The sequence below is a fragment of the Acomys minous genome (assembly GCF_964271855.1).
Source record: "Acomys minous genome assembly, chromosome: 3".
Taxonomy (NCBI): Eukaryota; Metazoa; Chordata; class Mammalia; order Rodentia; family Muridae; genus Acomys; species Acomys minous.
This window is the reverse complement of record NC_140485.1, coordinates 61138688-61166273: the sequence shown is the minus strand read 5'-3', so window position 1 is coordinate 61166273 and position 27586 is coordinate 61138688. Positions and strand designations below refer to the sequence as shown.

Genomic DNA, 27586 nt, shown 5'->3' with positions numbered 1-27586 from the left:
TATCTCTTTATTCCAGGTATCTGCAGAGAGATTTGGGCATGGGGGATTCCTCTGCAGTCCTGGGACAGAGCGAGAGAGGTGGAAGGGAGGAGGGGGGTCCAGCCTTGAGAGAAAACTGGGAAAGCACCATTTTTCATTACATAAAGGCATCAGTCAAGACCCTGGACATAGGAATATGTGGGGGGGGCAGGGAGTTAATCACAGACTCACTACAGCCCACTAGGTAGCATCTGTTCCATCTAGGTCGCTAGGCAAAGGGCGTGGTGGCAGCTGACCATTGTGTGAGCACAGCAGCATCTATGTGGATGGGGAGCAGAAACAACAGATCCTTGTGTCTGCATTCCATCAGGGTGCCCAAGGGCGGAGGCAACAAGCCAGGGTGGCCCACTAGAAGGGCTGAACCTCTTAGCTTGCTCACGCGTATACCCACGGTGTTCCTCTCAGCCACAGGTACTGCCTCCGATGACCCTAGAAGAACAATAATGACAAACAGTGAAGGTGACCAGCAGTCAGGGTGCCCCACAAGGTGACACCAGACACAGCACTCAGGAGGTTCCTCTCGGAAGGCCGTTGTCACACCTCTGTCTCCTGTCCCTTCCAAAAGACATCACTTGATATGTACCCTCAGCCCTAAATAGTAACAGCAGACTTTGAGACAATTCTTATGGCTGTGAGTCTCAGCATCTGCTTTGATCCCCCACTGGGTGGAGTCTTTCAGGGGACCTCATGGTAGGCTCCCGTCCTGTTCTTTCTCTTCAACCACTTGTAGTGCCTATTCTATTCTATTTGTCCTTTTGAATGAGGATTAAGCTTTCTCCCTAGGGTCCTCCTTGTTATTTAGCTTCCTTAAGTCTGTGTATTGTACTGTAGTTATCCTGTATTGTGTGGCTAATATCCACTTATAAGTGAGTATATACCATGTGTGTCTTTCTGGGTCTGGGTCACCTCACTCAAGATGATCGTTTCTAGTTCCATCCATTTGCCTGCACATGTCAAGATTTCCAACCTTTGAGGTGAAGCGCAGGGAGTCTTATGGAAGAGTTGGGGGATAGAAGGACCTGGAGGGGACAGGAGCTCCACAAGGAGACCAATGGAAGCAACAAATCCGGGGCTGCAGCGGGGATGTGGTGTGGTGCTACACCATGCACCTAGGGGTGCATTCTAGGGGTCCTAGAATCCCTGCTCAGGTGTAGTCGATAGACAGCACAGTCTCCTTGTGGGTCCCATAATGTAGGGAGTAAGGGCTACCTCTGACATGGACTCTCGTGCCCACGCGTTGATTGCCTCTCCCTGTCGGGATGGGCTTGCCAGGCCACAGAGGAAGAAGATGCAAGCAGTACAGATGAGACTTGATAGGCTGAGGTCAGATGATAGGGGAGGAGGGCTCCCCTTTTCTGAGGACTAGGGGAGGGGGAGGGGGGACAAGGGAGGGAGGGTGGAACCTGGAGGAGACTACAGTCGGGATGTAGAACGAACAAATTTAAAGAAAAAAATTTAATGCCTATGGGATGAATGAATGATCCAGCGTCAGGCAATGGTTGGCCATTGTCCTGCTGGGAACATCATATGTGTATTAAAACAAGGGATTATGGGGCTACAAAGATGGCTCAGTGGTTAAGAGCACCAGCTGCTCCCAGAGGAAACACCCACATGGCAGCCACAGCCATCTGTAACTCCAGTTCCAGAGGATCTGAAGTCTCTCTCTGCCTTCTGTAGGCATAACAGGGGTGTACAGACAGACATGCAGGCAAAATACTCCTATCCATGACTAAAAGGAAGGTAAAGAATTTAGGTGCCAGTGACGTGGAAGAAAAGAGCTTGGATTATATACATGGATCCATTGCAGTCACCAGAGTCTTAATGAGGAGAAGGCAGGAGGGAAGGAGGGGGGGATGAGAGAGACAGATACAGAGGTAGAGAGAGTCAGAGAGAGACTGGAAGTCTCTGCTAATTGTACAGGTAGTAGTGGGGCTGTGAGCCAAGGCCTGTAGCAGTTCTTCTGGTCCCCTCCCTCATACCCACATTTTAGGACTTTTGGCCTCTAGAGGTGTGAGCCAATCAATTCTCAGCCTGTTGGCAAATATCAGCTATGAGTGAACAAGACTGTTCTGAGCTGCTGTGCCTTTGTTATAACAGACAGAGAACTCAAGCAAATTCAGTTGGGAAAGACCACTGTACTGCAGTGCACCCTTGCTGCCACCACCACTGTGGGTTCCCTGGGGGCTCTGAAAGTGAGAAAGGAGCTGGGTGGGTAAACAAGAGGCAGAGGTTTGGTGCTGCACAAAGCCCTGCCTGGGCCGTTCTCACTACCTACCTGCTGGTCTCATGGTCCAGTCAGCGGCTCTGGGATCAGTGGATCAAGTGTTCTGTTCCAACAGGCTTCTGGCTCCCTGAGGAGTTGGACAGGGTGAGGCCCTAGTGCTTTCTAAAAGTGTGTGTGTGCATGGGGGTGGCGTGTTGGGGGAGAAGGGGCTTTGCCTAGAGCAGCTTTGGGAAGCCAGGAGTACGGACTTAGGCTCATTAGCTGTGATCTGGCTGGCCCTGATGAAATCAGCCAGCCCTGGGGTGAGAGGTGGGAAAGGACACCCCGGTCACAGACGAGACAACCCCCGTTACCACATTACCACCATCCCCTCTGTCCTCCTTGTCGGACCTTTTCTCCATCTTAGCAGCCATTGCAAGCATTTAGTTTGCCCTCTGCCACATCATTAGCTCCCGGGCATGTCATGAGTTTCCTAATGGGATCCGTCATGTCTAAAACTTGTCTGTATGCTGGTTCAGTAGGGGAGAGCTTGGCGTGGATGGGGAGCGGGGGGAATGAGCACAGGTCCCTTGTTGCATCTTCAGACTCTGTGGCTCTGGGCCAGTCTCTGAGAGTGGCTTCAGGCAGCTGTAATCCTCCTTTTGGGTCGTAGGGGGACATCCTGTCCCTCAGCTGTCTGGGAGTTGGCCAGGTCATGTTCAGCCCGGTCGCTGATTCCCAGTGCTCGGCTCCCAGGATGTTCCTTCCAGATGTCGGCTGAGTGAGGAAGGAACATGGGAGGGACAGCTGCTGCCCCAGCTTGGCTACCCATCCTTGCTGTTTCCCCCTCCTCTCAGCCCTCTCTTTCACTCCCTGATGCCTAAATGTTGATGGTTTTTTGGAAGGTTTTTTAAATTGCCCTGTAATTATTTTCAAAGAGCATCTTTGGAAATCAGGCATTTGATGTTTAGGGACATCATGCAGGTGTCTTTTATATTCCCTACCCCATGGGGACCGCTAGCTTCCCTGCCATCCGGAAGTCAAGCAAAAGCAAAAGAGGCCACTTCCTGCCCATCTCCCGAGACATTTGGCCTCAGACATCTGTGCTGATGGCTGGCTGGAGGAAGGGGTGCATGTGGGGAACTGGGGAACAGATCACAAGTGCTGGGCTTGTCTGTGCTTCAGATGATCTTGGAGAAGGTATAGGCTACATGTTCCGACACACCCCATGGGCCAGCCATTCTGCTAGAGATTTACTGGTGTTCCCAAATGATTCTCTCTCTCTCTCTCTCTCTCTCTCTCTCTCTCTCTCTCTCTCTCTCTCTCTCTCTGTGTGAGATAGAGACAGACAGACAGACACACACACACACACACACACACACACACACACACAGAGAGAGAGAGAGAGAGAGAGAGAGAGAGAGAGAGAGAGAGAGAGAGAGAGAGAGAGAGACTTCTTTTGAACAAAGCTTCTCAGTACCTTTACTATGCTAATCTGTGGGCTGGGGTCATAGCACTTTGTCAGGTGTGCCCAGGACTCCAGGTTCCTTACTCATCACTGCAAGCGAAAAACTATTCTGGAAGAGTGTGGATGGTGCTGGTCTCTCCAGCATGAGCTCTGTTTAAGAACAGCGGTGCACACAGCATCTTAGGGAGGAAGGAGCCTTCCTGGGGTCTCAGAAAGATCCACTTGATCCAGAGGACAGGGGCCACCAGCCCACCCTCACTGCACTGTCGCTGGTCCCGAGTGGACGTGCTTGACTTTGTTCTGCAGGAGCGCCTCCTTTCGGGACACTCTGGGTATTTACTGAGTGAGGACTTGCGCGTCCATGAGCCTCTGCCAAACAAATGAGAGGGCCCTGCCAGTTTGTATGCTTGCTCTTGTCTTTTGTGCCCAGAAGGTGTGCTTTTAGGCCTCTGTCCTTCTTAAAGAGCCTGTCCAGGGTTAATCCATACGATCGTTTGAAGACAAAGCCATTATCTCTGCTTAAAGGTTAATGTGTTTTGCCAGCAGTGTGGAAAATTCAAGTATTCTCCATTCTCCCTGAGCCTAGTAAAGGCCCCTCCTTCTGGAAAACAAGGTCTCAGAACACAGCATAGGAATCCCTAGCAGAGAGAAGACAGTAGGGTAAGGCAAGGCCCTAAAGGGTCACTACATAGAGAATGGTCCCTTCAGGTCTTGGAAAGCTGTCCCCCTCCCTGCCGCCTCTCCCCCCTGGCTGGCCAGTCAGGGCTTCATACTGTCAGCCTCCCCTGCTTGCCACCTCTTGTCAAATGTGCCCTCAGCTTGAGACAAAGCAAAAGATAAAACTGACCTCCAATTCTAAAGCAAACTCAGATTGACATCTACCCATCAACCATGGGCAGAAAGTGGCCGTGTGTGACTCAGTCACAGCCCTTGTGTGCCCCTTTCCTGTGGATAGGAGGCCTGAACCAAGCTAGTCTCAAAGCAGGCCTACCTGAGGCCTGTGTGCTGAGCACCCTGCCACCGTCTTCCTGCCTGTCCATAATGCGGCCACCTTCAGCTCTTGATCTCATTCCAGGACAGGACGTTCTTCTAAAGGTTTCTCTAACATTGCCCTTCTAGCTAGCTACAGCAGGCCTACGCCTGCTTTTGTTGAATAAAGTTTTATTGGCACACACACACCCAGCGTGCCTGCTCATTTACATACGTCTTATGCTATGGTGACAGTTGAGTAGTTTTCAACAGGCACCCTGGTTGCAAAGCCAGTGGGGTTTACTACCTGACCCTCAACAGAGCAAGTGGGCCAGGGGTGTGTCACCTACTGCCCCTATCTGCTCAACATCTTAAGCAGTCCAGCAAAGCCCAGGGCTGTGAGAGCTCCAGAGCAGCAAGTAGGGTGAGGGTCAGTCCATGATGAGCTTGCTCGAAAGTTGTAAGATGTGGGAATGGGGTCCCTGGGTCAAAAAACAACCCGCTGTGGGAGCCCCACAATAGCCATAGCTATAACGTGTCTCACAGTAGCTGAGATACAGGAAGAGGGATGGAAGAGGCAGTGGACCAGTTGGCCAATGATTGGCACTGATTAACAAAGTCTGCTTGGAGGAAAAGACTTACATATAGCCCTGAATGTTGAGAGAAGGAAAGTGGGGTGTGTGTGTGTGTGTGTGTGTGTGTGTGTGTGTGTGTGTGTGTGTGTGTTCCTCACAGCCCAAGCACATACCTAGGAAAGGCAGGGGATAGAAGCTTGGCTTTTTACCTCATCTTTTATTTTCCCCTTCTATGCTAACAGGATAGACCTAGACATGTGATCATCCAAAATAAGGACCCAGCTTCCCTTGCAGCTCCATGGGGTGATAGGTAGATTTGGTTCTGAGTGATGGGAAACAACATACTATGGGCCATTTCTAAACTACTTTCTCAAAGGGAAGTGGCCAGAGCCCTCACTGTTCCTTTATTCCTTCTCTCTGCTGGAATACAGATGTCATGGTAGGGAGTCAGAGCAGCCATTTTGTATGTTGAAATACAAGCTGCTACAGTGGCTGTAGAGGAATAAGTGGAGGCGAGTGGGGTCTCCAAAGACTTCAGAGATGCTCCAGCTGCCTGGGAAGTGAGAACCACCCATTTCTGTGTTACTAAGTACTTGATTATTTTGGGTCAGTTGTAGCAGCCAAATCTGTAATATGAGACACCCATAGAGCCCTCGATGTAAACATACAACCTAAATAAAGACAGCGTTGCTATGTATGAAACATCACTCGGAAATTCTGGGGCCTTCACCTCCCAGCTGGCAGGCAGCATCCCCCTACCACAGACACACACACACACAGACACACACACACACACACACACACACACACACACACACACACACCCTGAGGGTAAAGTACCCATGTAGAGACCAATGGAGAGTCCTAACTCTCTGCAGTCTTAACTTTCACCTTGTCCTCCCCTCCTTTGCCACAGATGGGGCCAATATGTAAAGAACCCCAGCTCAGCCCCCATGCGAGGGGCCCACTGAGAACAAGAGCCTGGAAAAAGACTGCAGATGGGCATACCAAGATGTCAGCAGAATAATTCACCAGGCTCCTCTGGCCTCTGTGGAGAGGGCGCAGGGCGGGGCTGCCTCCCTCCCAGCCTTTCCCAGAAAAATCACCGGAGCGCTGCCAGCGAGGGGCCTGCAGCCGAGGCCCCTCCAATGCAATCAGCCGTAATAACTTAATAGGCTGAAGTTGGGGGCTCCTTCTGCCGCCCAGCGCCTTCGTCCTCAGCAGCCTGGATAATCTGAGAAGCCTCCCTCCCGGCCTGCCCTCCCACGCCAATTAGCTCCCTCTCTCAGGGACGTGTCTGCAGCCCGCCTCTCTGCTTCACTGGCAGAGTGGAGGGGAGCATGCTTCGGGTTCCCACTCCCACCCGTGTCCCAGCACAGACCAGAATGCTACCACAGGAAAGGCTGGCCATCACCCACAGCCACACACACCCATAACAGTGGGAGAAGGTGCTACAGGGAGCCAGGAGGGTTGCCACCAGGGCGGGGATTCAACACGCAGTATTTCATGTTGGATTAAGTGTACTATGCAGTTGAACGCTGAGGCTGGGGCTGGAAAACAAATGTTCCAATGTCTTCGTGGGTGACCTCCAAGCTTCCCCGGGGCCCCTCACTCCTCTCATAACTCAGCTTGTTGGCTTGGGGATGCAGCTGGAACCCTAGGATCTGTCCACAGCTCTTCCAGGCAGCCATGGTCCCCCTTTGGAGCCAGCACACTGACACGTTGAGGGTGGAAGCCCATGTTTCCATTCGGCTGGGCAGAGAACCATGTCTGAGTTCATCTTTGCAGGAGTTCCATCTCCCGGGCAAGAGAAGGAGGTGGGAGGGATCGGTTACATGCCAAGCACGTGAAGGCCATTACTTCAGAAAGAGCTAGCTCTTCAGGGAACAAGGGTCTTTTTCTTTCTACGTATCCGTCTCCCTATCCTTTCCCCTTCTCTGTCTCTCAGTCTCTCACTCGCACACTCTCTCAGCCCCCTCCCCACCGTGCCCGCGTGTAGTACATGTGCAGGTGTGCCTGTGTGTGTGTGTGTGTGTGTGTGTGTGTGTTGTAGGCCAGAGGAAAACCTTGGGTACCATCTTTAGAAACAGGGTCTCAGGCCTGAAGCTCACCAATTAAGCTAAACTGGACAGCCAACAAGTCCCAGGCATCCTCCTGCCTCAACCGCACCCTCCCCCAACAATGAGATTACAATTGTGCACTATCATGCCTGGCACTTTACAAACTTAACCATCCTCCCAGCCCAAATAGACCTTAGCCTTTGTCAGCCTACCTACCTACTTACTCATTCATTCATTCATTCATTCATTCATTCAAACAACAAAGTATCCCAGCAACCCTACTGTCTAATGGATTTCTTAGAAGCATCCAAAAATGTATCATATTCAAAATAAAAGTCTGTGCCCCAACCCAGGTGTCAGGCAACCTCCTCACAGATGCCCTGGCCTCCTTTAAATACCACCTGTGGGCAGGCCCCTCCTCCTAAATGTCAAACTTGTTTATTCTTCCAAACCCATGTGGTATGGCGACAGTGACGGAGGCCGCTTGTGAACCTGGGGCTTCAGTTTCTGTTCTATGTGTGCCTTCATACACATGTGTACTCAGGTGAAACTGAGAGGTCCAAGAATGTAAGGAGCTGCTGTCTGTCAACAGGTAGAGAGCCCCTCAAGGCGCTTCTCTTTTTTTCATCTCCTCTGTCCTAAGGGTTTGGGACGAGGCCTAAGAACTCCCCTGACTAACAGGTTTTTGGGTGACCTACTGGGGTACTCTCATGAGCACCCTGGTTCTAGGCAGTCTGGTCCTCCAGCCAACCTCCTGCAGGGCACGCATGGTGATGAAGATGTCTTTTCTCCTGGGCTCGGTCTGGCCTCCAGCTCTCACAGCTGGCCCTGTTCTTCTTTGTCAAGCAGGAAAAATAACAAACAGGTGACCTAGTTCTTGCCCTGAGAGCTCAGGGCCTGCTGTGCCCCTGGGAAGCCAGCAGTTAGGTGAAAGCGAGGCAGAACCCCAGTAGTCAATGGGCCAGCTGGGCGCAGAAGGTGCTGGTGGCTTCTCTATTGTTGCCACCCTACGCCTGAGGCCACCTGAGGACTGTTCTGTCTATGGCTGGTCCAAATTCAGTCTTCCGGATGTAGGCAGCAAAGACCTTGAAAGATACCACCATGACGACGGTCTTTTGACTGGGTGTGGGGGGTGCAAGTCTATGATCGTGGTACTGAGGAGGCTAAGGCAGGAGGATGGTTAGCTTTAGGGCAGCTTGAGATAGGAAATGGCCAGCCTCTGTCTGTCTTGAAAGTAAATTGTTTATTGCGAAGCAAATCGTGGAAGCTAAACTACGGAACCAACGTCGGCGCTCAGTGACAGAGGAGGATGAAGAAAGTGTGTTCTGTACACACACTGTTGTTTTTTTTTATCCCTCCTAGCCAGGAGACATGACAGAAGAATGACGTCTGTCATGTGCAGGAGAATAGATGCAACTGCAGATGATCATATCAGGCAAATTAAGCCAGCCCCAGAAAGACAAATCTCATATGTTTTCTCTCATTTGTGAATCCTAGAGTTTATAGACAGATAAAATCACATACGTATATATATATATATCATGGAAGTGGACATAAAACCAGCCAGGGAGACAAAGGGGCCAGAGGCAGGGGAAGGAGAGGGCGGAGGGCACGAAGGAGCATGCTCAGAGTACATTAAACACTTGCTTGAAGATGGCCTTACTTAGCCCTGTATAATAAAATAAACTTTTAAAAGAAAGATGGTTTTTTTTTAGCCAGGAAGACGCAGGCTTGTCTGGGGGCTCAGCAGTCACCCATGAGCACAGCAGCCTCGCCACACTGGGGGTACTGCTCCAGCAATCCCTCGCCAGTGCCCCCACTTCCTCCATCTCCCCCTTACCCGCCTCCTTCTCTTCCCTCCCTCCCTTTCCTTTCTTTCTTTATGGAATAGGCCCCACTGACACATAATTTACATACTATACGGCTTACCCATTTGAACTTGCATGAGTCAATGGTTTTTAATATATTTGCAGATCTGTGCACCCGTCACCAGAGTCAGCTTTAATACATTTTCATTGCCTCAAAAAAAAAAAAAATCCTATCATCTTCAGCATCGCGCTCCCATCCCCCAGCTCAGCCCTAAGCAACCCCAAATCTACCTATGATCTCTGTGCTTCTCTCCTCTGTACTTTCATTGGCTCAGGATCACACAGTCTGTGGCCAGCTGCTCCTGGTTCCTTTCACTTGGGTAGCGTTTTAGGGGTCCATGGTGTTGGGGCAGGTGGCCAGCACTCTGTCCCTTTTGATGTTTGCAGAGGGGGCTGTGCTGTAGCTTGGAAGGATCCTGCACATCCACTCTCTTGTCTGCTGGTGGGAATGTGGGCTGTTTTCGGCCTTTGGGACTAACGTTGCTACAAGCTTTTGTGTACCAGGTTCTGTGTGGACATCATGTTTTCATTTCTCTTGAGTCTGTGTGTACCTGAGCTGGGATGGCTGGGCCATGGGATGACCACTTAATCATATGAAGCCTGGCCAACTGTGGACCAAGGCAGCAGCCTGTTTTCAGTCCCCTTGCTCTAGGAGCCAGCCCTTTTTACTGCTGGCTGTGCTAGGACCGCTGCTGTCCCAGTGGCTGGCATAGGCTGTCTCATTCTACTCGGTACTGGCATTTCCAGGGACAGTGGAGACCATCTCCTCACCTACATGCTGGCCAGCCATCTGTCCTCCACGGGGACATGTCACTTAGACCCTTTGCCTGTTTTGAATTGAGTTCTTTTTTGAGTCGTGAGGCCTCTCTATGGATTTTGCATGGAGAGAATTCAATACAGTTTTAATTTGGAGTTCTCAAATGACTAAGCGTGTCTGCAAACACTTCCTCCCACTCTGCCCACCCTCTCTTCAGTTTTTCCGGTGGCTATATTCTTTGAAAGGGCACTTTCATCTTTTGTTTTCTTTATTACAAATGAGCATACTATGTATTAGGCTGGTCTCAAACATGCCATCCTCCTGTTTCATGAAGCCTTCCCAGGGCTAGGATCTTAGGAATATGCCATACCTGATGTGGTTAGAGGTTTTTTTTTGTTTTGTTTTGTTTTTAACTCTGAAGAGATCTAATTTTCTGTCTTCTCTTTTTCAACTCATGCTTGTGGCATTTTCTCAGACAGCCTTCAGCCAAACCAAGGCTATGAGGATTTGCCTCTAAGTTAAAGATCCTTGACTTTGAACTGACCTTGTACACGGTGTGAGGGAGGGGTCCAACTTCATAATATTGCCAGTAGTCCCTGCACCCATCACCTGATGAATAAGCTGTCCCTTCCTTGTTGGATGGTCTCAAGACTCTTCCTAAAACGTTGATCTAAAGCCAGGTTTATTAAGTTCTAAGTCATTTAAAATTGACCTTTTGTAGACACAGTTACATGGATTTTGACCGAGTGCTACAATCAAGGTAAGAAACAGTGTCCTGGCTGCGAGTACTCTCCCAGCCCTCTTCGACCAATATAATTTTGCCCTTCCTAGCATGACATGGCAATGGGATGGTGCAGCATAGGTTTTCCTGAGTGTGGCTTTGTTCACTGAGTAGAAAGAATCTGATGTCCACATGGCTTTGTGTGTTAGAACCTATGCACTTTTGATAATAGTGGCCTCTCCTGTAAGGGCATGCCACGATTGGTTAAAGCACGTTCGGTTGATTTCCAGACTGGGCAATTACAAAAAGGCTTTTAAAAAGCATTTATGTATGTGTCGGTTAATGTTGTTACCTTGATGAAATTTAGACTCACCCAGGAGACACACCTTGGGCTTGTCAGGGAGAGGACTTCCAGAGAGCTTTAACTGAAAAGGGAGACCAACCGATCCGTGGGCTGGGGCTCTGGACTGAACGCAAAGGTGAAATGGAGGTCAGCTCCGTCCCCTGAGCAGCCGCCAAGCCCTCACGCCATGACGGACTGTTCTCTCAAACCCTTCTTTTGTAGGTTGCCATTGTCAGATTTCCCCCCCAGCCATGGGAAATGTTAGTAACGATAAGCGTAACTCTTGGATATGAACATCGGTTTTCATTTATCTCCGGCAAGTACCTGTGGGTGGATTTGCTGGCTTGTGAGATTTGTGCATTTACAGGAAGCTGCCAAACTGTCTTCCAAAGTGTCTTCACCATTTTATATTTGCACCTGCAGCAAATGAGGGTTCCGGATGGTTTTACTTCTTTGTCAGCCCAGCGTTGTCAGATTTAAATTATTTTGTCCAAATCTAATAGGCAGATATATCTCAATATAGTTTTAATTTGCATTTCTCAAATGACTAACGATACTAAGCATATGTTTATTGTCTATTCATATATCTTCTGTGAAATGCTGGTTCAAATCTCTAGTCCACTCCCTCCAGTTGTTTATTTTGATTACTGTGCTGAGAGGCCTCCTCATGCATTCTGGACATCTGTACTATTAGGTGTGTGCTTGGCTATCATTCCCTCCCAATCCGGGCTAGAAGTATTAATTGTCTGTGGCCACAAAACAAATGGCTCCCAAGCCTAGCAATTAAAACGAGACACATTTATTATCACACCCAGTTCCTGTGGACGGTGCATCAGGCGCAGCTCCCCTGGAGTGGGGGGTGGGGCGTCCTGGTTTGGGGGATCTCTTGGGAGTTTGCAGTCTGGATTCAGATAGGTTTGCTGTTGCCTAAAGAGCTGTGCCCCCTTGCATACATCTATGCGTCCCCTTCGGACTGTTGGCAAGAGGTTCCTGATCCTCCTGGGTGGACTTACAGGGAACTGCCTGAGCACCCCCACAGCGTTGCTGCTGCCTCTCCCTGAGAGAGGGTTTTTGCTTGTTCGTTTGCTTGCTTTGTTTTTTGTTTTTGTTTTTAACCGAAGCCAGGTAGAAACTGAGGCATCTTTTATGATCTTCACTTGTGTGACACTTCATACTGTCACTCTACAAACACCTACTCAGGCCAGCCTGCTGGGGCACAAGAGGAGAAAACAGAGGCTGTCTGTGAACCCGGGCAGAAAGCTCTGGGGAGCCATTTTAGAGTCTGGCAATTCCCATTTATGTCGTCATTTCCTCAGAGCGCCCTTGAGAGACAGCTGCCCCTGGTCACGTGACCCCCTCTTCTGAGCCTACTTCCTTATCTATAAGGGGATGCCTGCACTTGTTGGGGGTGGGGACCTGAAGGCACACTAGACATTTGCATCAGGACCCCGAGTCTAGCTCTTCACCCCTCTGGCTGTTCGACTTTCCTTAGTCCATTCCCCGAGAAGTCCCTCCAGCCCACAGAACCTAGAGTAAGGTTCCTAAACACAGGAGCCATGGTAGTCCTGGAGATTGGGGGAAGGAGCAATGCCTGATCTGCCCACGTTAGAAAACCAAAGCAGACATACTGAGGTCTCGCAGCTGCTCAAAGGAGTTTTCTGGCCTTACAGGGTCCCTCTGGGTGCCAGGAGAGAGATGGCTCCTGAGAAGAGTGTTCCTGGGAGGAGACCCACACTTCATGTTACTGGAGAGACTCCCCTTGATGCTCCAGTGTCCTCCCAGAGGACACCCCAGGATCCCAGCATCCCCCAAGTGCAACCCCTGCCACTAGATGGGCACCTGGCCAGGGATGTGCTCTGCTTAGCGGGCAATTAAATCTCATACAAGATACATGTGGGGTGGGGTGGGAATGGAGGTGAAGGAAACTTAATTAGATTCCTTCAGAACCTGAGGGTTCTTTGAGATGAAACAGCCTGAGGGCTGCAGCCGGCTCTGGGGGCGCGCCCACTTCCATGCATGCATTCACCTTCCCAGAAAGAGCCCAGGCTCCAGACTGGAGCGAACACAACCCATAGCTGCCTACCGCCCCTGAGAAGGCATCTGGCTTGTCTCCCCACGGCCCCAGCTCCCTGTTCTGCTGGCCATATGGCCACCGAAGGCGGGAAGCAGCCACCCCCACCCCCCGGGGAGGGCCATTTCCCGCTCCACAGATGCCAGGTGTTTACATCTAAGCCCAGATGGCCCCAGCTTACCGGGAAGGGCTGCCCGGGGCACAAGCTCTGCCCAGGATTCGGCCGCCCCCTGAGTCTCCTCCACCAGACTCTCAGAGAACTTCTCAACCACCGTGCTCCCCTGAGCTTCAACTCCTGAGCTACCACCTGTGTGAGCTGGTGGTAAGCCTGGTCATACAGCTAGTAAGGCTGTCCTGTGAGGGTATCTTCATGCAGAGACCAGGACCGCATAGCCGAGGCTGCCCATCCGGGAGCCATAAGAATCTGCCCAGTGAGAGCTCCTCTGAGAACACAGAAGCCACTGGGAGAGGTTTTGTTCTCTGGGGGTGCGCATCGCATCGTCTGGAGACAGAAGAGGGTAAATGCAGAATGTTAGCCTTATTCCAGCTTCCGATAAAGACAGAGCCCTGACATGAGTCTATCCCACCAAACACTTGGGATATACTTCTGCACATTTGTTCATCTGGAGACCAGTGCAACAGCATGCTGCATTTTCATTGGTAAATCACTGCCTGCGGGGGCAGGGTCAGCGGAGGAGTGGGCGGAGTCAGAGCTGGGCGCGCTGGGCCTCTTCCCTGGATAGCTAGATGCACAGAGAACTTTATTCACACTTGAAACGTCTTGGGTCCCAAGTCAGACTGAGAGAGAACGGAGGCTCAGGCCGATCCTCACCTCCTGTTTGTACAGTGTGACCCTATGAGCTAGGTCTGGGGACCTGGCTTCAAGCTCTGGATGCAGATAAGACACTGCTGGCTTCTCTGCTCTGGCCAGCTTCAAGTTTCTTACAGGAGTGGAGATGAGAGTGTGATGTATGGTGCTTCTTGGGGTGGTGGGAATGAATATCTACTCAGCTCAGATAACTAAAGGACGGATCCCATTATGTCTAGCTTGGTGAACCAATGAACTCGGAGCTGGGGTGACTCAATGGCAGTCCTGTCACCGAGGAGCCTACCCCAGTATGACTGGTCACCTTGAAGCTATGTTCTTGGAGCTCCGTGCTCAACTTCTGGGCGGCTCCCACAAAGACCCTCATCTCTCAAGCAATGTTTACTGCTTGCAGAACCTGGGGGGGGGGTGGGGGGGGCTTGTGAATGCTGAAAGCTTCCGGGAGCATCTCAAGACTCCTCGTCTTATTTGCTTTCATGTGCTTAGATGCCGAGGCCTGGGAAGGCGCAGCTATATGCTGGGGCTGCCTCTGACTCCCAGCAGAAATGAATCGAGCTGGCATGTGGAAACAAAACTGATTCTTATTGGTCAGAGGAGACGGAGCAGAACCACTCCCCTCTGCGGCGGTGTCGTAGGTCATCTGCTTCCTCTTTGACCCTTCTCTGGCTACTGCGAAGACATACCTGGGCCAGTCGGCTAGCCCTGTGCCCTTCCTATAGTTATTTGCTTCCATACAAGAGAGTCTATAAGTTATACTGTGATTTCTAATATGTTCGGTTGTGAATCAAGTTATCCACCAGCTTCCTCTAGGACCCTGTGATCGTTGCCCGGCACTTCTGTCTCCTAGGTGATATTCCTCTGTCAGTGTTTTGAAGGCCCGCTTGACACCCCAGAGTCCTTTACAAGCATGAGTACAAGCCACAGGGAACAGACCCATCTGTCTTTTGAAGGCCTGTTTGATGCCCCAGAGCCCTTCACAACTATGAATACAAGCCACAGGGAACAAATCCAAAGATCCCAATCTGGACTGAAGTCACCTTGTTCTTCAAATGGATAAGCAGAGACATGGCCTGGACAGCTGCCTCCCATGAATCGGCTTTATGGGAGTCCACCCTGAAAAATAATCAGTAAACAAACAAGCCCGGGGAACATTTAAGAGTTTAATTTTTTTTTGTACCTGTAAAGATGCAACCTTTCTTCAAGAGGGTTCTATTTGGCTGGACAAATCCCCATGACCTCTCAGGGACTTTGTCTCAAAGAAAATTCCTCTCTGAATAATACCTGCGTCGCACCCAGTTTGCTCAGTACTTTCACACATGGGGATCCCAGTGGTAATTTTGCATTAAGTCGTGTCTTGTTTAAAATCACAGCTTGCATAGTAAATATGACCAGTTTAAGCCACAGCAAATTGCCGACTGTGGACTTGTTATGTGAACCACATGAACGGTTCAACCAGCTGTAGCCAGCATTAACTGGTGGAGGCCCAGCCCAGCCAGTGTCAACCAGTACAATGGCCAGCCATGACCCTCACCAGTGCCGGGGAGGTCAAAGTCTCACTCCTGATCCTTCACGGCCCTTAGAAGACCAGGGTAACCTACACCAAGGAGGCCATGGCTGGGGCTTGGCAGCACCTGCCCCTTCCTTCCCTGGTCCTGCCGCTGCTGGCCCAGATGCGTTCATCTCCCACTGTACCTATGACTTCCCAGCCCATCCACGCCCCTCTCTACTTCTCTACCCTCCTCATAAGGACTGTCTACCAGCCTGAGGCCTGGGTGTGGACCCCAAGCCCCGCCTACAGGCCTACTTCCTGCCTGGTGCCCTCTATACTCCACTTTCTCTATGATGGAAGAGCTTGCCCAACTACAAACAGCCCTGACAGCCAAGTCATAGCAACAATGATGTGGTATTTAAATTATAGAGGATGCCCCACAACAGATCTGATATGAAGAGATTTATTGTGGGGGAAGAGGAAAGAGGAGAGAAATTAAAGGACCTCCATTATGAGAGAGGGGGGAGTGTGTGTGTGTGTGTGTGTGTGTGTGTGTGTGTGTGTGTGTGTGTGCCAGGTGGTGGGCAGGCCTGACACAAGTGATGACATAGGACATGGTCAGTCCCATAAAAGCCCCTGCAGGCAGGCTAGTTGAGTTGCCTACACATCAACATAACACTGATAATCTAATAAAGCAGCGTGTTAGCACTAGGAACCACTCTCCCCCACATCAGTGCACACATACACACATAGACATTTGACTTGGGGATGGCCTGGTGCCCAGAGAGACACACTGTAGTGCATGTGTGACCCATCAATATCACAAGACTGACTTGGGCCTTCTAATCATGATGAGCTCATTGGAGATGGAACCATTGCCACTCAAGTGACCTCTTCAAATCACAGCTGCCACTGGACGCAGTATCAACTCCCAGGCTGTCAATAAGAAGGCACAAGCCTACCTGGAAGAGCCTATACTCTGAGTGGGGCTGTGTCACCCCTTCAGGGTACAATCTGTTTCTGCAGAGGGGCACAAACAGTTTTTCTGTATCTAGCCAGTCTGGGACCATCCTAAAGAAGTGCACAGTGTGTCTGGTGGCCCAAGCCTCATGGAGGCAGATGTTGGGGGCGGGGGAAATGTCTATACTCCTTTTTTGCCAGAGACGGTAAGGTCAAGGTGTATGGGCCACTGAGTGGACCGTGAGCGACAGCTCTGTGGCCCTCGGTTGCTTTGCTATACTGTTGCTGACAGCTAATGGCGTAGAGCAATGGTTAAGGCTTGTGGAGCGCCATGCTGGAGGTCAGAGCTGCCTCTGCCCAGCTGTAGGATGGTGGACAAGCCTGTGCAGGTGAGAAGAGCTGGTGTGTGTGGTGAGTATAGTCAGTGAGTTCAGTAAGTGTGAGCGATTACTGGAAATGTTCCTCGTGTGCCCAGTGAGTTAGGAATCAATGGCTTACTCTCTCTACACGATGATCTGGGCCTGTCTGTCCCCGCAGAAAGGTAAGGAGGGATGATTTTAAAGGAAGAGAATAAACATTTAAAGATCTTATTTTTTTTGTGTGTGGTGGGGTGCTCTAGTCCCACATTGGGGGGGGGGAAGGGGGCTCTAGTCCCACATGAGTTGCCTTCCTATGCTAATAGGCCATGTCTGGTTAGGATCTTGTACCGTAACCACAGGCGCTGTGACTCATGTCATGCCCTGAGGAGAGTGTTCCACAGATAGGAGAAAAGTGAGTAGACTTCACAGAATGCTCCAGAGCTCATATTGATTCTGTGATGAGGTGGGCCTGTGGGAGGACAGAAGCACCTGATGTGGTCAGTGTCCTTTGAGGGGAACCTTGAAAGGACCAGAATTGTGTAGAAAGAGACGGTGAGACTAGAGGCTTGGCATCCCACTTCCTTTGCATACTGACTGTATACTGGTCTCTGACTGTGCGCTGGGCATCACACTTCTCAGCCAAAGGCATACAGAATCTGCTCCTCTCTGGCCAGGGGGGAACCTGGTAAATCTCGTTTTTGAATCTGGTGGGGGCAATCAACTAACTCATGAGGCAGTTTGTGTTTGTAGCGAAACCATACAAAACCGGGGTGAGGACAGTGGACATTTGGGACCCACGGGGCACACACAGAAGCAGGCCTCACCCCTGTAGCTGTCAAGCATAATGGCCCGTGTGACACACCTTTAATTGCTGCAGCTAATTTGTGTGGAAAATCCCCTTCTGGGGCCAGCCAGGTCTGTCCAGGTGGCACCGCCGCCTACAAATGTTAACATCAGGTCATTTCCGTCTGGGTAACAGGTTTGCCCAGTGCTGACAGAGCAGTTCTGCATGCTCCTCTACGCCATGATTGGTCTGGTCTCATTTGATGGGATCTGGTTTCCTTACCAAACAAACAAACAAAACAAAACAAAACAAAACCCCAAAACTAGTTATGTGTGGCAAGCATTTCATTCAAGTTCTCAATCCTGGAATGCTGCACATATGGGACACATGTCATCTCCAGGAGATTGAATTTGGGTACGGACATGTCACCCCCATCCATGGTCCCCACCTGGATTCTAGCCAAGTGCCATAGTTGCTGTCATTTACAAAGGTTCCGCCCTTCTCCCCCTCTATTTCCCACTAATGACTTGGACATTTTCTGGTTGGCTGGCATACCTTCCCTGTTACAGCTCCTCTGTGCCATGATTTTATTTATTTTGTACGGGGGGGAGGGAGGGGGGGGAGTGGTTGTGGTGTGGATATGTGGAGAGGCTTTTCTTTTTCATGTTTCATTAAACTACAACTGCTGTGTTTCGAAAAGTGGTACCTTGGACGAATCAGCGAAGCAAGCAGCTCTGCCTATTGGGATGTACGAAAATGAAGGCCGCCATAGGGAGTCTCTAGCCACGGAGCCGAAGGCCTGGCAGGAGGCGGGACTAAGGTGACAGGACGACTCACTAATCATATTTCGGGATCTGTCTAGACCCAGCATGTGGGCTGGAACTTTAGATGAAGCCTAGCTGGTGTTCCCAAGTTGAGACATGCCTTCCCTGGCCATGGCCACAGGAGGTGGAGTGGGCTGGGCAATGCATTCTCCAAAGGCAGCATCGAGTTTCGCCCCAGCACCTAGATACACTCTCCAAAGTTTGAGCCCTATGAGCACTGAAGAGATTGTTAGGAGTGGGTATAAAGGCTGCCGCCGCTGCCGGGCCAGCGCAGGGTGTCACTGGAAGAGATGACACATAGAAGAATATGGCAAGGCACTCCCACTCCAGGGCAGGAACTGAAGGCCAGGGCCAAAGCAGAAGCAGCTTCTGAAGCTAACTGCCCTAATCCCTAGAGTCCAGACCAGCTCAAACTGCCCCATTTTTGACCTTGGAGGCAAAACAGCTGGTGGTCCATGGCCAATGCTGGTCCTCACACCTGAACACCAGGAGCATAGGTAGTTAGCTATAGGCCAGAGGCTCTTGGCCTCCAGGCCTCTGGGAGTCTCCCCTCCCAGCGTCCTAGCAGAGTGTTTCTGCAGGTCTCTGTTGCTTGGTTGAAGCCCCTCATGCCAGATGGTGGGAGGCCATCCTCGTAGCCAGAACACACAAGCCTGTCTAATTCGGGTGTGGGGTGTGGGTGTCAGACCCTTGGCAGGTGGCCAGGCACAGTCAGGAGAGCAGAGGTTGTGTTGGTGTGTCCCGCCCCCTCATTGACTGACCAAACTACAGCTAAAAAACGAACAACAACAAAAAAACCCCTTCACTCTTCCCATGTTAATTTTCAACCAATGTTTACGAGTTTCTACTAGGCTACTGCACTGGGCCCCCTAATGCACCACAAGGAGTCAATCCCAGCCCACGCTCCACCCCCCAGCGGGGGGCAGACCATCAGGGAAAGGAAATACACACAATTAAAGGTGTGCACACATAAACATGTAATTACAGATGTGAGCTGAGCCACGAAGGAAAGAAGACGGCGTGATGAGCATTGATGCTGAAGACTTCCTGCCCAGCAAGGCACTTGGAAGAGGCCACATTTTCACTGAGACACGAGATGGGTCTCAGTTGTTTTATTTTTAAAAAAAAAACTAAACTAAACAAACCTATCTGTCTAGACTGACTTCAAACTCAAGGTCCTCCCATCTCACTCCGCAGAGTGCTCGGGTTACAGGTGTGCCTCCCCGTGCCAGCTCATAGGCCATAGTTTCCTCATGCTTACAGGAAGAACGGCAAGCATTGGATACACTTGGGCTTTGTGAGGATTGGTAGTGACTCTGGGCATCACCAGAGTGTGTCCTGAAGTCATTTTCACCTTGCAGAGAAGGAAACTGAGACACGGGGAGAAGTGATGTCATGATCTCCTAGCTGGACAGACGACCGAGAATAGTGGTGACAGTAGGGTTAGCATTTCACTCCCCCAGCTGGGGCCATCTGTGCCTCGATGGCCCTTCTACTGGTGGCATTAAGGCCCCAGGATGCCCCTGAGATTCCCTGCAGTTCTGTTTTTCATCTTTTGCAGCTGCCAGAATGAGGCCAGAGCCTCCCAGGCCAGGCCCCAGTGAGGCTCTAGGTTCCCAATCCAATGACATCATCCAAGACCTGTCCAGCTGGCAGTGGACCGGCAGGGCTGGCTCCACCAGCATCCTTCCAGCTCGGTTTCAAAACCCAGATACTTGCAGAGACTTCTGAGGACAGCTGTCTTCCCAGGCCACTTTGGAGAACTATAGGAGCCCTGTGGCCTCTCTACAGAGGCCCTCTTGCCAGAGGACAGTGAAATCCATAAAGAAGCAAAGAGAAACAGCTCAGTTGTCAGAGCTGGGAGAGGCAGGCCCCTGCCTGGACCCCCACCTGATACTCTGTTCCCAAACTGAACTGATGCCCATGAGCCCCTGCTTGGCCCACACCAGCCTCCCAGGGGCAGGTTGGGCACAGGTACAATATGCACTTGGTAGCGATTAGACAAGAGCTGTGGGCTGGGAGAGAGCTCTACCGCCAGCTGCTGCAGCATCTGGAGCCCCTATCTCTGATGCTCTCAGTGGAGAAGTATGTTGGGCTTGGGGGTCGGCTCATTTGGATGTTTCCTCTCCCCCGCTCCCCACTCAAAAGACAGAACAGATTGGAGGAGGCAGGCTAATAGCATCTTGGTGACAGCCCAATTTTCATGTCTTGTGGAAGGGCCTCACATTAACTCTAAGTCCCTGTTCCCTCCTCCTCAGAGGCCTCCTCTCAGCCTCTGTGCTGCCCTTTCCACTTGAGGAAATGCAGGCACACCACGATCACCCCCTTCCTAACTAAGCTGGACCACAGGTTCTGCCCGTCACCCTGGCTGGGAAGGTTTTTCCAAGCAAAGGCACAGGGGCACGAGGTCACCAGCAGCCCAGGCACACAGGAGCTTGCTATTTACCTAGCCACATTTGTGTGGGAGCCCTGCCTGGGAGGCAGCTCCAGCTGGTCCTGGGAGGTGGAGGTATAACCGTCAGGGCCTTGAGAAGCATACTACCTCTGTGTTTCCTTTCAGTGATCTGGACAGTCGGGTCAATGTTAGCGTTAGGCTTAGCAGTGGGGTTGGTGAGGCTGTGCTGTGTTGGAGTTAAGGTTGTGTTGGTTTATGTAAGAGTTTGTGCTATCCTCTGTTATATCGAAATGCCCAAGGAAAACAACTTAAAGGAGAAAGGCTGTTTGCCTCATGGTTTCCCAGGTTTCAGTTCAGAGAGGGATGACTCCATTGTTTTTAGGCCTCTGGTGAGGAGGAAACATGATGGTGGAGGGTAAGGTGGCAGCACAAAACTAACTGCTTCGCAGTAGCCAGGAAGCCGAGAGTGGGAGCCCTGATGGGCCCTTCAGAGACACATTGTCCATTGACGTGTGTCTTTGAACTAAGCCTTACCTCCTAGGAGTCATTGCATGAATTAATCTATGGGTGAAGTTGGGTGCTTCAGTTTTGGAACTTACTGATGGTTCATAGAAGACTGCAGGCCTGACATCACCCTTCACAATAACTAGCTCCTAGGAGAGTCGCCGGTGTAAAGTGAGAGAGCACCAAGGAAGAGGCCATCACCACAGAGAGCCACGAGCAACCCTAAGGTGACATATGGGTTCCCTCCAGGATCCTAGAACAAAGAGAGTTTCTCTGTCTTATATGGCCCTCTGTCAGGGAGTGGAAATAACTTCCATACCATGTGACCTGACCCAAACTCCCCCTGTAACAGGTGCTCCAAAGGGTTAAGAAGCCATGGTTTTGTCCATTCACAGCAATACCTCTGTTCCTGATACCATTTTTCTGTATTAGTTGTTTTATTACAGTCACAAAACACCTGACCACAGCAACATAAGGAGAAAAAGGGTTTATTTTGCTCCTATTTCCCAAATATTCTGACTGTCTTGAGGTAGCACCATGCTTTTGGGGGCCACTGTGAAATAAAGACCATGGCGATGGGAATGTTGAGAGAAACGGGGTGTTCACTCTGTGGAAACAGGAAGCAGAGAAGACAGCTCACACTGTGCACAGGAAACAGAGCGGAGCCATAAGAGAAAGGGGCTGTGGCAAAGTAGAGCCCTGAAGGAGACACACTTCCAGTGACCTATTTCCTCAGACCAGCCTGCATTCCAGCGTGGCCACCTCCCAAAAAAATCCACTTATATTTTACAGCCATCACTGGATTAGACCTCCAACGAGACTGAGTCCTCATGATCTGACACTGGAAACATCCTCAGAGACCCGCCCAGGCACTTTTTTTTTTAAACTAAATTCTGGATACTTGTCAGTCCCATAAAGGTGACAACCAAACTTAACTACCAAGGTTCATTCGGTCACCTCACCATATCCCACCACTGAATATCAGAGAAGCAAGCCACACATGAGTCTTAGGCCCAGGACCGCTCAACTCAAACACGAAAGATCATGCTACGGTTTCAGAGTCTCTAAGGCTGCAACTGAAATGCAGCCAAAAGTTGGGTGGGTGTGCTGTGCTGGGAGTTAGAGTTTCAAGCTGGCCCATGGTCAAGGGGAATATGACTTTAGGACTCAGCTCTAGTAGAGCTGGGGACAGTGTCGATTCAGATTCCCTCCCTACACCTCTTCTCCCCTGGCTGGAACTGGAATGGAAGTCTTCACAGTGGCTACGGCCAGGTCACTGAGAGAAAGATCAGAGGTCTTTTTAACCTAGAAAAGCATGAATTCAAATGAAAATTTCAAAAATGTGTCCCCTCCATGATGTGCCTGGAGAGCTATGTATGAACACATGGCCAGGGCAAGTTGTTGTTCTTGTCAGATTTAGGTTTGGGAACCTAGAGACGGAAGCAAGTGTGTTGTGTATAGTGTATTTGTGTGTGTGTGTGTGTGTGTGTACATTAAATCCTGCAGTGTGTGTATAATATATGTATATGTGCATGGATGTGCACAGGAAAGACAGTATGCTTATGCTTATGTGTGAATACATAATACAAGGTATGTGCAAAAATGCATAGAAAATACAGTGTGCTCATGTGCATGTGTGTGTATGAAAGCATACACTGAGTGTACAGTGTGTGTGTGTGCGCGTGTGCTTGAGTGTGTACAAGAAGTGCTGTGCCAATGGGCATGTGAGTATGCGTGTGAGAATATACAGTGCAGCATGTGTGTATGAGTGTGAACAGCAAATATAGTGTGTGTGTGTGTGTGTGTGTGTGTGTGTGTGTGTGTGTGTGTGTAGATAAATGAGGGTGAGGGTACAGAGTGCTCAGGTTTTTGCGAATAGGTGCTTTTACATTGTTCCCGAGCTTGTTTTTCCCACTCTCCCTGTTTCTGTCTCACTAAAGCCTCATTAATGTGCAGAGGGTGTTCAAGCCTGAGCCTGGATGAGTCACCACTGAGCGTCGGACAGTGGGGGCCGTGCTGGGTACAGCTTCCCCACTGGCCTCTGTTCTCAACCAGCTTGCTCACCACGGGCCCATGCCTTCCCTGGGGGCTGGGTAGTGTCAGTCTAACTGCTCTTGGGGACGGGAAAGAGAATGACTCCAATGGCAGTGGGTGTTTTCTCTCCCTAGACAGCAGAGGTCAGGAGGGCAGAGACTATGGCCAGGACTGCCTTTCTCCGGAGCCCTGTGGACAGCGGTGTACGCCTTCTGCATTCAGTCCACCCCTGCAGGTGTCTCCTGCATGTGACTCTGTGTGGCTCCTTATTGGGGATCCCCCAGCAGAATCATCATCCTTTCCTATGTAAGCCAGCTTGCCCTTCTGGGCATGACACAGAAGAATCAAGAACGGGTTTCATGAAATAGAACAAAGCAGAGGCAGGTAAATAAAAAGAGCCTTTCAGGCAGAGAGAGGCATCATTGAGGTGCCCTGGTAGACAGGAGGACTGCCTGAAACGGTCACATGGACGAGCAGGAGTGCAGACCCCATGGACCTGCATGACAGCACAGGGCTTGCTACAGGGTGGGAGCAAGGCAGACATGTCCTGAACGGAGGCTGGGTGAGTGACCAGGCAGAGAAGCAACGGCTTCAAGAGTGAGTGCCTAGGAGAGCTACTCCAGGACGTGGTTTACCTGGAGGGAAGGGCTACTGCAAAGTCTGCCTCAGGCAGTGGGATTGACTGAGGAGAACAGGGAGGAGATGGGAAGGCTGCAGTGTCGGGCCTCTGGCTGGAGAATGGAGGCTGGATTCTGCTCCCAGGGAAGTGGACAGCCAGGGAAGGACAAGCAGGGAAGGGGGATGGTGACCTGACTCATATCCCTTGGCAGGGAGACCTCCTTTAGGGGACCAGAGAGCTACAGCACGCCTACCCCGTTAAAGGCAGCCCCATGGCTTTTAGAAGTAGTTCCTCAGAGATGCTGATGTGGGTTCCCTGTGTGTCCCCACTCAGGCCATCTACCATGCACCTCAGGCTGTGTGCTCATTCTTTGCACACACTCTGAAGACAATGATGCCAGCCTCCTTACCAAAGCAGCACATTCTACTCTCCAGGGTGGCTTGCTCCATAAGGGCTGACACACATGCACCTGGTGCAATTGAGACTCACAGACTATGGCTACCAAGAAGGGGACCTATGATCCTGCTTTGCAGAAAAGGAAAGTAAGGCGGAGATGGGTTAGACACCTAGCATGGTGATGAGGATGGTGACTCGTCCCTCTCCACCTGGGTTAGACATCCAACATGGTGGTGAGGGTGGTGACCCGTCCCTCTCCGCCTGGGTTAGACACCCAGCATGGTGGTGAGGGTGGTGACCCATTCGTGAAAAGGAGGAAGCAAAAACATCCTATAACAGGTCTCCCTGAACGGAAATACTCTCTTAGAAGGAGAAGGGAGACTCCAAAGCTCAGGAAATAAATTTACAAGGCTTAGGAAACTCCTGTAAGTTCTAAGATTCACAGGACATCTTCCCAAAGTTATAAAATAGGTGAAAAATGTGCTGGGAAGAGGAGACTCTGGTGGAGCTGTGTCTGGTTGGACAAGGAGCTGCAGCCTTCCTAAGTCATTGCCCCTGCTGGGGTGGGTGTGCTAGGGAGGTGGCTCCCTTGTAAGGGGCCCTCACTCATATTTCTACAAGTAAGGCAGTACACTCACTGGACCACCATGTTGAACTTGAATGTATTTCATCCTTTGGTCTGTCATCAATACCATATGTGGGGTGAAGAGATACGTGTTCCTGTCTCTCCAGGAGAGACCACACAGCACATGCGTGCACGCACGCATCTCTGCGCTTTCTGATCACAGGTACAATGTGGCCATTCGGTTCCCATGCCTGCTGCCACAGCTAAAGCCACACCTGGCTGCCAGGCCACCTCCTCCACGAACAGTGCTCTCAAACTATGAGCCAAAACAAATACCCCTTGCTTAATTTGCTTTTGTTTGCTATCTTGTCACTGCAAGAAGATAGAAACAGTAACTACTACATCAAATGGGTCCAGTGGAGCAGGGCCTTCGCGTGTGGGCCTTAGCTTCGGGCTGTGGGATATTCACCCGGGAAAAGCTTCGGTACAGCTGGAGGGTAGGTCACGACTACTCTAGGCACTCGGAAGCCAGATGATACCACTGCACATCTCAGGCTCCGGGCGTGATTTGCAGGTTGTTGTCTGTGGCCTTTCAGTTTGCATTGCTCCTCACTATGCCCCTCCCCACCTTTCCTTGTTTATTCAACACTACTATACACACACACACACACACACACACACACACACACACACACACACACACACACACCAAGGCTACAATGTCACTTGTTTATTGATTTTTTTTTAGGGGATCATGGGTAAGAGATTATCTTGAGTCTCTGAAAAAGTTTTGGACTTTTAAACTGTGTCAGGACTGGTAATGACTACTGAGACTTCTGATGTTACTCTGGACGCATTTTGCATTTTGAGATAGTAATTGTTAAATGACTATAAACCTAGGGGAATGAATTGGGGGGTGGAATTTTATGGCTTGAAGGTGACATTCATGTGTCAGGCTGACAAGGGCAGACATGGTGGTTAACCTTGACTGTAAACTTGATATGACTTAGAACCACATAGGAGACACAGTTTTAGGTGTGCCTGAGGCTGATTCCACAGAGACTGACCAGAGATAGGCACATCCATCCTGAATGCAATGTCTGCTGCCCCACACCCACGCTGCCACAGTAGGGCCTCTCTTATCGCTGTGCCCTCCCCTCAGTGACAGACTGTGCACCTCAGACCACGAGCCAAATACACGTTCCTTACGTTGATTTTTCCCAGGCGTGTTTCCCACATCAGGAAAAACAAACAAACAACAAAACCCCAACTAATTTTGGAGCCAGTCTGTGGTACTGGTTCTCCTGTCAAAATCTGGTGTCTGAGTCCTACCCTGGGGAGGAGGAAGATAAAAGCAGAGAACGCTGAGGGCAGAGGCCAGCCTTGGAGCTTGAACCTCGTTGTCACCCATTCCTGGAGGTGCCATCTGTCCCAGAAATGAATGTACAAGGAAAAAGAAAACAAACCACTTCTCCTTTGAGGGGAGTTTGCCTTTGAAGGACCAGAAGAGCTATTTGTAACACTTTTAACCCCTTTTATAGATCAGTTTGTTATGGTGGATGACAGAGGGAAAAAAATGATGGTTTTAAGAGCAGAAGTTTTAAAAGGTTTGGGTGGGGGCTGGGCAGCTAGCCCAGCAGGTAGGAGTGCTCACTCTGCAAGCACTAGGGCCTGCGCTCAAATCCCAGAATCCAATTTTTAAAAAAAAACCTGTGAATGACTATGCACGTAGCAGAACCCTAACACTATGGGGAAAGCATACAAGAAGCTCATGGGCCTGCTGGGAACCACCAGGTTCACCCACAGACCCTGTCTCAAGGAAATAAGGGATAGGGTTAGAGCAGGTCACTTGACATCCCCTGGAGCACACCATCACACACAGGGATGCAGATGCCACACACAAGACACTGCATGTATTATCTGGCTTCTTTTTTTTTTTTTTTTCCTGCTATGATCAAACACTCCTGATCAACAGCAAATTAGGGGAGTATATTAGTCAGGGTTCTCTAGAAGGACAGAACACACACACACACACACACACACACACACACACACACACACACACACACAGGGGATTTATTAGAATGGCTTACAGGCTGTGATCCAGCTAGTCCAAGGAGAGCTGTTTACCAATAGAGAAGTTCCAAGAATCCAGCCGTTGTTCACTCCATGAAGCTGAAGGTCTCAGGCGGTCTTCAGCAGATGCCAGAATCCTGAAGACGTGTGCTCTAACGCTGGTGAGGGGACAGCCCTTGCCAGCGAGAACAATAGCAGGCAGACAAAAAGAACAAGTTTCCTTCTTCAGTGTCCTTTACACAGGCTCCCATCAGAAGGGGGTGGCCCAGGTTAAAGGTATGTTTCCCCACCTCAGAAAGCCTGAATGAAAAATGGGTCTTCCCTTTTCAAATGATTTAAGTAAGAAGGAAAAAAGAAATCCCTCATAAGTGTGCTCAGCTGCTTGGCTTTTAGTTCATTCTTGGTGTGGTCAAGTTGGCAACCAAGAACAGCATCACAGGGAGGAAGGAGTGGTTTTTTGTTTTTTGTTTTTTTTTTCTTTTGGCTTAAATTCCAGGTTAAAGTCTGTCGTTGTGGGGAAGTCGGGGCAGGGGCTTGAGACAGCTGGTCACACTACATCCTAATCAAGAGCAAAGGAACAGACAACTGCACTCTTGTTTGCTAGCCTTCTGCACTCATATATGGTACAGGGCTGGCCTAGGGAATGGTACCACCCACAACGGGGCTGGGCTTTCCTACATC

General features: G+C 50.4%; 1 long non-coding RNA gene across 1 annotated transcript; it reads right to left on the bottom strand.

Moving 5' to 3' along the window:
* LOC311594307 lies at positions 1-27335 on the bottom strand. Its single transcript, XR_014778040.1, has 3 exons — positions 26960-27335; positions 2315-2390; positions 1-468 (listed from the first exon to the last, which is right to left on the bottom strand). It is a non-coding gene; the product is annotated as an uncharacterized lncRNA (long non-coding RNA).
* Positions 27336-27586: the final 251 nt, after the last annotated feature.